This window comes from Lactuca virosa, chromosome 3 (genome assembly GCF_052849685.1).
Source record: "Lactuca virosa cultivar CGN04683 chromosome 3, Lactuca_virosa_CGN04683_v6, whole genome shotgun sequence".
NCBI lineage: Eukaryota > Viridiplantae > Streptophyta > Magnoliopsida > Asterales > Asteraceae > Lactuca > Lactuca virosa.
Genome location: NC_136428.1, coordinates 139,389,772 through 139,401,657, shown reverse-complemented (window position 1 = coordinate 139,401,657; position 11,886 = coordinate 139,389,772). Strand labels below are relative to the sequence as shown.

The following is an 11,886-nucleotide window of genomic DNA, read 5'->3' as shown; positions in this document are numbered from 1 at the left end:
CAAGTGATTAACACTATGCCATCTTGGTGTTGATGAAAATTCAAAGTATAACAATGCTAATCTGGTTGTTTTGAGTCTCCACTAGACAGAATTTTGTAGTCTAGCAACCTGAAAATGACCTAACTGGTTTTCTGAACTTTATATATTAGGTCTAATGGGCCAAGAAACAACTGATGGATCGTGGAACCGCAACCCATAATCCCAAACCGCAGGTGAGTGGCCAACAGACATAGCTAAACTGCAGTTGACAAGTGAGACTGCAGGTGAGTTAATCTCCTGTGTGATTCCAGTGGTTAATGTTTGGCTATTTTTTACAAAGTCATCAATGAAATGGGCTAAATTTGTTATTTTCTCAAAAAACAATGATATTCTCCTTACATTTTCCAAAAAAAAAGAAAAACATACTTTCCACATAACAACAAATACAATTAACATTTATATTTCACATCTCAAAGTACAAAACAGTAAAGGAACTACCAAGAGTTAATTAGTGGCTTTTCAAGCAAAGCCGAAAGATACATCTCATTTAACTCGGGTGCTCTATCCAACTTCTTCCCAACAACCCACTTCACTTTATAAAACCTTACACTTGCCAAAAGTGGCACATAAATCCCTTCAAGTTCCTCCCCTACATAAAAGAAATGATCAAGCCAAAACAACCCACCAGGCCTTAAAACCCTATAAATATCAAAAATCAAAAAATGTAAGAAAGTTGTCGGAATCCAATTACTCAATACATACATCGAGTGAACTATATTCAAAGTGTTATAAAAAAAACGGAAGCCTCTGTGAAACACTTATATACATAGGCACAACACCTCTTTATGCTATAAAACTATTAAATGGACCATTTAAATTCATTGAAGTTGTTATTATCGTTATATTCCTTTCCATCATTCTAACTGCAAATTTTCCAACACCACCTCCGATATCAAGCCCGTTTCGAATCGTTCCATGTTTCTTCATCGCTAATATTTCATCAATCGAGAAATTTGTTCTGGTTTTACCATTGATCACCCACTGTATTTTCTCTCTACCCTCAAGTTCAAAACAGTCTTTACAATCGTCAAAATGTTTTTTGTTGTGGGACCGGTTTATAAGGCATGTGTAGTTCTTGCATGTGTATGTTGTCCAGATGATGGATGAATCGGGATCCTAGAAATATGCACTTCATTTCCTTGCGCTCTAGTTTACCATCATTCACATGAGCATAAGCAGAGCATCCAAACATTCGTAAACCAGTGTTCTCAGAGGGTTTCTCAGACCACACCTCTTGAGGAGTATTACAATCAATTGCAGTTGATGGAGATCTATTCGTCCGATAGCAAGCATGTTGACTGCTTCCGCCCAGAATTGCTCTAATAAATCAGTAGATAATCGCATGCATTGAGCATGCTCCACTAGTGTTTGGTTCATTTGTTCTGCCACTCCACTTTGTTGTGGTGGTAGGCGTACAGTGCGATCCCTCAATGTACCTTCTGTTTTGCAGATATCAACGAAACCTTGTAGAACTCCAACCCTTTTTCTATTATGAGTGACCTGACATGGTTCCCAGTCTGTTTCTCAACCATTGCCTTCCACTCCTTGAACTGCCCAAACACTTCATCTTCATCCTTTGTCTTTAGAAAATACACCCAGGTCTTCCTTGACTAATCATCAATAAAAGTCACTAAGTATTGACATCCACGTTGAGACTTCATAGGAGAGGAACCCCATAGATCTAAGTGAACACACTCGAGAATCTCCTTGCTTGAATGTTGAACCGAACTGAACTTCACACTGTTTTGTATCTCTTGAACACAAGCTTCACCAGGTTCAGCTTTTCTAGTTGCATCTCCACCAAACAACCCCTTCTTGCTCACATGTCCCAACTTATGATGCCAAAACTCTATTTCATCATCATAGTGATCCAAGGATTGGGATACAGTCACCGTTCTCCCAATCGCACATCCATCCAGAATATAAATCTCATGAGGATTCATCCTTCCCTTCATAACTACAAGAGCACCTTGGATACTCTTAACCAGTCACCCTCTCCAGAATATTTAAATCCATCCTTCACCAAAGTGCCAAGAGAAATCAAATTCTTTTGAAGTTCTGGGGCGAACCATTAGTCTAGTTTCTTGACCATACCATTATGCATCTTGATTTGCACCGTGTCACTGTCCTTGATGTTGCTCACCCAATCATTGCCCATCTTGATTATTCCATTCCACACTTTGAAGGAGTTGAACAAGTCGTGATTGCATGTCATATGATAAGATTCTCCATAGTCCAAGATCCAAGCATCAGCAAAAGTAGATGTATATACTGTCAAAACTTCACCATCATCCCCTTCATCAGAATTTCCTTGAACCACTAGCAGCATTTTTATTGCTTGGTCCAACACAATAACTCCCTTTCTTCGGCAATTGACAATCTCTTCTAAAGTGCCCTTTTTCCTTACAATTATAACTTTTGATGTTGGCTTTAGATTCAAAACTTGACTTCCCTTTGTTACCTCCACCTCTATCCGATGTTCTTCATCTGCCTGCGAACAAACCGAAACTGGAAACTTCTTCTCCAACTGAAACTTTTCTTTTCATTTCCTTGGACATCAAAGAATCATTCACATCATTCACAATGATCTTTTTCCTACCATACAACATGGTATCAATGAAATTCTCATAAAAATTCGGCAGTGAACATAAAAGGACAAGTGCTTGATCTTTATCTTCAATCTTCACATTCACACCTTGTAGTTCCAAGATGATGCTATTGAATTTGTCCAGATGATCCTTCACTTGGGTGCTTTCTAACATCCTAAGAGTATGAAAACGTTGCTTCTGGTATAGCCTGTTCGTCAGAGAATTGTTCTGATACTTTTCACATAATTTCTCCCAAAGCCCATCAACACTCGTTTGATCCACAACCTCTCTCATTACTTCTATCAAACTCAACAGAATAGCACTATGTGCTCTTAAGATAATATACACCTTCCTTTCAGTAGTCATGTCCTTTGACAGTTTTGCTTCTCCTTCCGCTATCACTACACATCCTTGTTGAACCATAAAAGCCTTCATCTTCACCTTCCGTAAAGTGAAATCATTCGAACCATTGAACTTCTCCAGATTAAACTTGTGAGATGTCATCTTCAATCTACACAACACCAACCGCAGCTCTGATACCACTTGTTAGGGAATCGAATGATACTTGTCAAGACTCAGAACAAATATGATTCCACTTGCCAAGTTCTGATGACCCTTCTTAGGAAGTAATGCAGGTAACAAGCAAAACTAAAAGAACACAAAGACAAAGTATTTACGTGGTTCGGTCAAGGTGACCTACATCCATGGGCAGGAGGGGAGTATTCTTTATTTCAGAGTTCTCAAACAGAGGTTACAAGTACAATTCACCAGAGATTCTTCCTACTCACTAAGGATACACGAGAAAAGATATAAGACATTTCAAATGAATCTCCATGCATCTCTATTTTTGCTTGAGGGATCAGACTTAAAACCCTAATGCGCCAAGCCCATTGGCCCATAGGCCCATTAAAGGTGACAACCAATCATATTCCTCCGTACAGCATCTTCTGGAACATTCTTCCATGTCATACAACCAATGAGCATCAACAACACACATGATGGACCACCTTAACCATAGTGGAGCAACATGATGCACAGGTAGAGCATCATGATCACTAATGGCCCAACATCCATCATGATGGCACAACATGGTGTATTTCTTGAGCATCAGCATCTTCTAAGCATACATGGATCACCATGACACAACAAAGGAATCAAGATGGTGCATCATTTACCAAGATGGTCCATGATGGCGATGTTGGATTAGGTGTCTAATCCCATAACTATACTTGATATGAACTTGATTTGATAGTAGCATTGTCCTTTGGGTTGCCTTCACTTTAGCAACTTGATAGGATGACTTATGGAGAGAGAGGTTAATAAATTATTTATTAATATATTATGAGAATAATATATTAATTAGAAATCATATTATTTAATTAGTATTTGATCAGTAATTAATTTGGAATTAATTTTGGGATTAAATGAACTGATTAAAAGAACGGGGACTGTTTTGCAAATCATTGATAGTTGCAAAACTGGGCTGCTGGACTCCTTTGGAATGGAGTGGACGAAATTTATAGGGAGGCCATATAGAATTCGTCCAAGGGTTCTAGAATAGGAGGTCCGTGGACTACTTATGTCCTAAGCAAGAAATTAGGGTTTCCACCTTAAAACCCTAGCAGCCTCAGCTATTTAAAGACCCCTACAACTAGGTTTTTCTTCCAATGCGGTTGATCGGGAGAGGCTATCACAGGATTTTCTGGAATTGAGGATTCGGGGGTTTTGCTCGAGGCCGGAATGCAAGTCGCGGGGACTCCGGAGGGGAGTGATTATTATGTTCAGCTGGAGTTTTGCAGCTGGAATTAGGATGGTTAATTGATGGATTGAAATGTCGTTTTATAGGGAAAGGATTGTGCCCTTTCAGTTTTCGAGATCGAAGTGGTGAGCAGACTTGGGACCCAACGATCAAGTTGTGTTCTAAATCGGGTCAGTTAGTCGCAGGGGTTGGCGACAGTATTTCAACGTTGGTGAGCGCAGGTGGGTCTATGTGGCCTGAGTATCTTGTGAGGCGTGCGCGATTACCATTTTGACCCATAGGTGCTAAGATCCGAATTACCTTGGATCTCTTGCATCTGACAATAAGGATTGATTGTGCAATCTATTGCACTTCTGTGGATTGGAGACTATGTCTTGGGAGTAGTTTGTGGGCCGTTTAGGGCAGAGGTTGTTTCAGCTACTGCAGTTCAGCTGTGGATGAACGAGCTGGTGAGTTAGTCAGGGTGCGAGACCCTGAATGATATGATTTCTAGAGCCGAGAGCGAGAGATTTGTTGGAGCACTTTGGGAATAAGGGTATTATATGGGAGGTCTGCGAACAGGGTCCCACATGATGGTTATTTAGCATTGTCAGGATTCAGTTGTTTTAGTAACCATTATTGATTGGCAGAGGAAAGCGCCAAGGGAAGCAGCTCGTTGTTGAGACATTAGTTGGAGCATTTATCTTTGGACTTCAAGATTTAGGTGTGGGATCGTTCGAGCATTAGGGACTGTTGGTTTCCCGGGGATTCAGGAAGTGTTCATCTAGTTATTAGAAGCGTGTGATCATTTGGGGTTGGCTAGTAAAGGAGTACTAGTTGGAAAGGTCTGGTTTTCATCAGATCGATCGTTGGAAAGTGAGAAGGATTGGAAATTCTCAAATTTTCGTGTATTGTGAAGACTTAGTTGAATCTAAGTGGGGGAGAATCGTCCCGGAATGCAAAAGCAGGATCGGTTTTGAAACTGGGATAAGTTTCGCATCGTTTTCAGGAAGGAAGACAACCCTAGGGGTTGCTTGGTTTGAGTGTTGTGTGAGTTGGGAGTTCGGTAAAACTCCCCAACATGTGAATCGCGTCTTCTCAGTGCTTGATAGCAGAACTTGGGGAAATCAGGTTGGGATTCTAGTCATGAATTAAGTTCAGTTGTGTGTTAGGTCGAGTGTGTGTTCGACCGGTATGGAAGGTTTTGTAACACTGTGAGGGTAGCCGTAGCATTCACTAGCGATCAGTTAGTATGGGAAGTGTTGTAAGACTGCAGGGGTAGCCGTAGCATTCACTAGCGATCAGTTAGTATGGAAAGTGTTGTAAGACTACAGGGGTATCCGTAGCATTCACTAGCGATCAGGTAGTATGGAAAATGTTGTAAGACTGTGGGGGTAGCTGTAGCATTCACTAGCAGCAGATAGTGCTAGAAGTGTTGTAAGTCTGCGGGTGTAGCCGTAGCGTTCACCAGGTTAGCAGATAGTGCTAGAGTGATATAAGTCTGTGGGTGTAGCCGCAACATTCACTAGGTTGGTAGATAGCATGAGCGCGTTGTTAGGACGTGGAAGGGACAATAGTAACCACCAGTTCGGGTGTAGCAGTGAGGATATGAAAATCCACGGATTGGTTTATGGGTTTCCCCAGAGGGATTAGACCTGGTTAAGCCAGTGATAAGACCGTAGGAACGTCGCTACAGTTATGAGATCAAGGAAGCAATGGATTGCATAAGGTTGCTTGTGATGTAAGGCTACCATTGGTCATGTAGCAATCGCTTTTAGCCGTGGATTTGTTAACGACGGGATTCGACGCATGGATCCAATCGGTTGGATTAGGAGGTTGTTAGATTCCTAGGGGCATATGATAACTAGTGGCAACTAGTTCCAAGGAAGGATTTCGTTCGGAAGTCGTGTGAGGCAACTATGTGGGAGTCCTTTAGCTTCGCGACCGGGCCGGAACCCGGTATTTCAGATGATTGGTAAACGAATTGAGACCGGGGAGGTCTCAGTGGATTTTGGAAAACAACCATGTGGCAGCATACTTCTTCAGCCAGATCAGTGTTCAGACAGTTTCCGTGTTTAGATCGGTATTGACGAATTGTGTCTTCAGGTGTATGAGAAGTATCTAGATGTTGGAACCCCTAGATATCAGGAGCTGAATAGTTAGATGAGAAACAAGCGGACTGGGCTCAACAATAATGATTTGGTATGAGAGGTCTGTTTGGGAGCCAGACCATCTCGAGACTTCAGGTTTCCAATCGAGTAAATGTGATCATATTGCAAGGGATTCGTTTATTTTCAGGTTTTAGAGCCTTGCAAGGGTTGGTTACGGTTTCCTTGGAAAGGCTAGGGTTATGCTCGGGATTGTAGTTCAAGTTGTTTGGCGTGTAAGGAATGAGAAGAAGCGATTTCGAGGACGAAATCAAATTTAAGTGGGGGAGAGTTGTAACATCCCGTTTAAAATAAGATAATTAAATAATAAACCCGGGACTCTGAGAAGCAATTCTTACTATTATTTAATATTATAATAATCCAAAACCAAATAATAATTAATGGAGTGTTGGTTTCGGGACGCCAAACGACAGGATTTAGAGTCTCAGGGGTTAGAGTGTAATTTCTAGATTTGTTTTGCAAAAGATTCTCCAAGTGGTGGGCCATTTGGTAAAATATGGACTTATTATGAAAGGATTTTTTAGGGCAAGGGCAAAAAGGGTAACATATGGAGCTGGATTGTAAAGATTTCAGAAGACGGGGGCTGAATGGTAACATGGATGGACTTAAGTGGAAGGTAAAGGAGGGACCATTTAGTAATTTTCGGACCTAATTTGAAAGAAAAAGGAGTAGGAGGGACTGGAAGTGTGAATTACGGAAAGTTTTTAAGTGACCAGGTATAAGAACCCGTCACCTTGCAACCCTAACCCTAAGTCTCACTTCTCTTGTGGCAGCCACCATTCCATCGTGACCTCTTCAGCCGCCGCCCAGCCAAGATCGTCCGCCGATGCGCTGCCAAGCCCGCTGCCGCCGCTACACCGCCGTCCGACGCCATTGACGCTCCAGTCGCCGGCGAAAACGAAGATTCACGAGATCGGGAAGCTCAGTTCGCGGTACCATTGTTGTTCGCGTTGGGTCACACACACACTCTCTTCTCATTGCTTCTGTTGCTGCCTGAACCCACGTCTGCCGCCGTCGTGCTGCTGTCGTCTCCGACCATTTCTTGTTGCCGAGAAGGTGGTTGTGGTTGCAACTCGATATTTTGTGTGAACTGCCGATTCACACTTGTGCATGGCGGTGTATGGGTCATCTAGTGTAGGGGGTGTGTTTCAGTTCATGTCAGCATGTATGTTCAAGTATTAGCCGGAGATTGCTAGGACCACCACGGGAACCACCATGGCGGCCCGCCATGGTGGCTGTTATCTTGCTGTCGCTGTGCACCATCGTAAGGTGGGAGATTGTGTGTGTTTTTCCGAGCAAAATATGGATGTGTGTGTGTTCTGATGTGTATGAATCAGTGGGGGTGTTGATTTGGCCGGAAAAGTCACCACCACCACCATGAGGTGGTGGCTGTCACTCTTTACCGCCGCCTGCCGCTACAAGGTGGTTGTGCTTGTGTTTTTTTTAGTGTGTGTGTGTGTATTTTTTTTAAGATAAACATTGTAAAATATAATTAGCGGATATTATAGTAAAGAAAACATATAACCACCACCGTCAAGTGGTGGCTGCCGCCACCAGTCGCCGTGTTGGGTGGCGGTGTGCCTTGTTGTGTTTTGACTCATTGGGATCATTGGACAGAATGGGCCCAATGAAACCCTGGTGGGCCCAATCAAACCCTAATTGACCTAAAAGCCCAAACATGTGACTAATGGGCTAGTATTGGGGTGGAAACCCTAATTAGGGTTTGGAAAAACCTAATGTCATGAAACCCTAATTTTCGGATTGGTCGGGACCGCACGAGAATTAATTATTAAACCTAAAATAATAATTAATAATCATTGACAAATTAACCTAAGGCAATATTGGACTTAATGGATCAAGTCCTTAATGGGTTAAGTAAGAAACACTTAACCCTAATCGTCATTTCATGTGGAAACCCTAATTTCACTTGGGCCTTGAGTTGGGCCTTTCTATTGGGCTTTGGTGATGGGACTATTAATGGTCTTTCCAAGAATAAGTAAATGGACTAAATAATTGTATGGGTTTTAGGATAAGGCCCATATGAGAGTCTTGGGCCCAATTTGGAAAATTAGGCCATAGACGGGCCATATTTGGACCTTTATGATTATGTGATATTCGGCCATGGGAATACCAAGAGTTTGGACTAGAATAATTGGATGGGCCTTAAGGAAAGACCATGTAGAGGTGTGGGCCAAATTTCGAAAATTGGGCCATATGTTGGGCTTTAGTTCATTGGTTGACTATTGAGTCTTTGGAGTGTGAGTTGGACCTTGGGCTTCGAACCCAATTATTAATTGGGTATTGTTTGATGTTGACAGTTTGGGAATCTGTCAACCAGCAGCTGGAGTTTTATCTGCAGGGCTTCAACAGTGTCAGGTGAGTTTACCTCACTATACTCAAAGGTCGAAGGCACCAAGGCCGACCCTTTTTGGATTGTTATCATGATATGTTATGGTAGTATGAACTGTTAGATCGGTATCCTAGTAGATAGGATGGTATATGATATTATGATCTGTTAGATCGGTATCCTGGTAGATAGGATGGTATATGCTATTATGATCTGTTAGATCAGTATCCTGGTAGATGGGATGTTATATGATGTTATGATCCGTTAGATAAGTATCCTGGTAAATAGGATGTTATATGTTGATATGATCCGTTAGATCAGTATCGTGGTAGATAGGGTGTGCTATGTTGTTATGATCTGTTAGATCGGTTTGTCTATCTATAGACTGTTATGTGATTATTTGTTATATGTGCAAATGTTGTTTGGCGGTTGAGGCTTATCTGCTTTGTGCGAAAGCTAATAGACCTGGGCATTCCAACTTGTTGGTTGTGGGCGTTGAGTATTCCATCCCGAGGATGATTGGACTCATAATATGTGGGCATTCCAACCTGTTGGTTGTGGGCCTGGGGTATTCCATCCTGAGGATGATTGGACACATAGTATGCTATTTGTGTTTATACGTGTATTGTTGTGTGTATGGGTATTTTGGGGGAACTCACTAAGCTTTGTGCTTACGGTTTCAGTTTATTGTTTCAGGTGCTTCAGATGTCTCGACAAGGCGAAGGCGTGACCATACACATCCTCGTGTTTTGGACTTATGGTTTCTGGTATACTCTGATATTAAACTATTTTGAAAAATTTTTGTAATAACTAATGGCTTTTGGATGTTTGAAAAAGTTTTAAATTTGCTTGATTTTTATGGGCGTTACAAGTTGGTATCAGAGCCTTGGTTTGAGTGAATTGGAGGAACACTCGTGTGAATCCAGTCTCAAATCAAGGAAAGATTTTCAAAATGATTTTTAAATGGTTTTCAAAATAAGTAAAAGAGGACGTGAAGTGTACGATCAGCCGGAGCTAGTAAATAGACTGCAAAATACCATACAAGTTATTTGATATTATGTGATATGTTAGAACAGCATGCTAGTAATAAGATAGGGATCCTCAGGAATCGTATGATAGAATTGCCTGATATTTGATGCCTTATCTTATGTAGAGTACCTCAATTGATTGTTTGTGACTCTTTCCCGTGTGAACTAACTATTGGATGAATACTCTAAGTCACATGCTACATGGGTTAAATGGTCTTAGGGTAAGGGATTTGGTCCTGCTGTGCAGCTCTTGTCTGAGCCCAACCGTTGTGGGATTAAATCTTTTAGTCTAAGATTGTTTAATCCGTGCGGTATGTGATTATATTCATGCAATAGTTAACTGACACCAATGGAGGGTCGTGTGGCAGTTGGTGGATGGGAGGGTAGTGAGAGGTCGGGAGGCCAGTTATGAGATATTTAGCATTCCTCTAGGAGTGAGGATTTATCGCTCGCTATGTATATGTATATTGTAGGGTGTTGTGGTGATACTTGACACAAATATGGGTAGGTGTGGAAGGTAGTATGGGCCCGTACTATAGAAAGCACAGGACCCATATGCGTATCAAGGAAGTCACAACCCCTAGGGTTGGGTTGGGAGTTGGTTCCCTGTCATTATATGGGTTATCAGAGATCTTTCTGGTGTATTACCAGAATGGCGGTTACAAGACATCTTGAGACTGGTCCCGGGTTAGGATCGGAAGCGGCAGTCAGGATAGGCCAGTATTGTCAGAGGATCGTGTCAGTGAAATCTTCCGGGAGGAGGTGATCGAGGTTGTCCGGGGACAGTTGCCAGGAGATGGTTGGGTCTATCAAGACCACCATGGTTGAGTATTTTGATGAGTGCTATGCAACCATTGTCGAGACGGTTGACGCGGCAGCCACAACAGCTGTACCGCGGGCAGGGGGAGGAGCTGGTCGAGCTTTCCAGTACCGAGACTTGTTACTGGGACATATTCTAATGAGCAGAGGGTTGCAGTTACTTGGGATCAGGGAATGTTCTGTACTCGTTACATTCTGCGGTTGAGCGGGAGAGGCTATCACATGATTTTCTGGAATTGAGGCTTCGGGGGTTTTGCTCGAGGCCGGAATGCGAGTCGTGGGGACTCCGGAGGGGAGTGATGATTATTTTCAGCTGGAGTTTTGCAGCTAGAATTAGGATGGTTAATTGATGGATTGGAAAGTCGTTTTATAGGGCAAGGATTGTGCCCTTTCAGTTTTCGAGCTCGAAGTGGTGAGCAGACTTGGGACCCAAGGATCAGGTTGTGTTCTAACTCGGGTCAGTTAGTCGCAGGGGTTGGCGACAGTATTTCAGCGCTGGTGAGCGCGGGTGGGTCGATGTGGCCTTAGTATCTTGTGAGGAGTACGCGATTACGGTTCCGACCCATAGGAGCTAAGATCCGATTCACCTTGGATCTCTTGCATCTGACAATAAGGATTGATTGTGCGATCTATTGCACTTCTGGGGATTGGACACTATGTCTAGGAAGTAGTTCGTGGCCGGTTTAGGGCAGAGGTTGTTTCAGCTACTGCAGTTCAGCTGTGGATGGACGAGCTGGTGAGTGAGTCAGGGTGCGAGACCCTGAATGATATGATTTCTAGAGCCGAGAGCGAGAGATTTGTTGGAGCACTTTGGGAATAAGGGTATTATATGGGAGGTCTGCGAACAGGGTCCCACAGGATGGTTATTCAGCATTGTCAGGATTCAGTGGTTTTAGTAACCGTTATTGATTGGCGGAGGAAAGCGCCAAGGGAAGCAGCTCGTTGTTGAGACATTAGTTGGAGCATTTATCTTTGGACTTCAAGATTTAGGTGTGGGATCGTTCGAGCATTAGGGACTGTTGGTTTCCCATGGATTCAGGAAGTGTTCATCTAGTTATTAGAAGCGTGTGATCATTTGGGGTTGGCTAGTAAAGGAGTACTAGTTGGAAAGGTCTGGTTGTCATCAGATCGATCGTTGGAAAGTGAGAAGGATTGGAAA

The 11,886-nt window shown here is 42.6% G+C and overlaps 1 pseudogene; it reads right to left on the bottom strand.

The window, feature by feature from the left end:
- Nucleotides 1-473: 473 nt before the first annotated feature.
- LOC145164111 (putative methyltransferase At1g29790) lies at nucleotides 474-1,982 on the bottom strand (annotated as a pseudogene).
- Nucleotides 1,983-11,886: the final 9,904 nt, after the last annotated feature.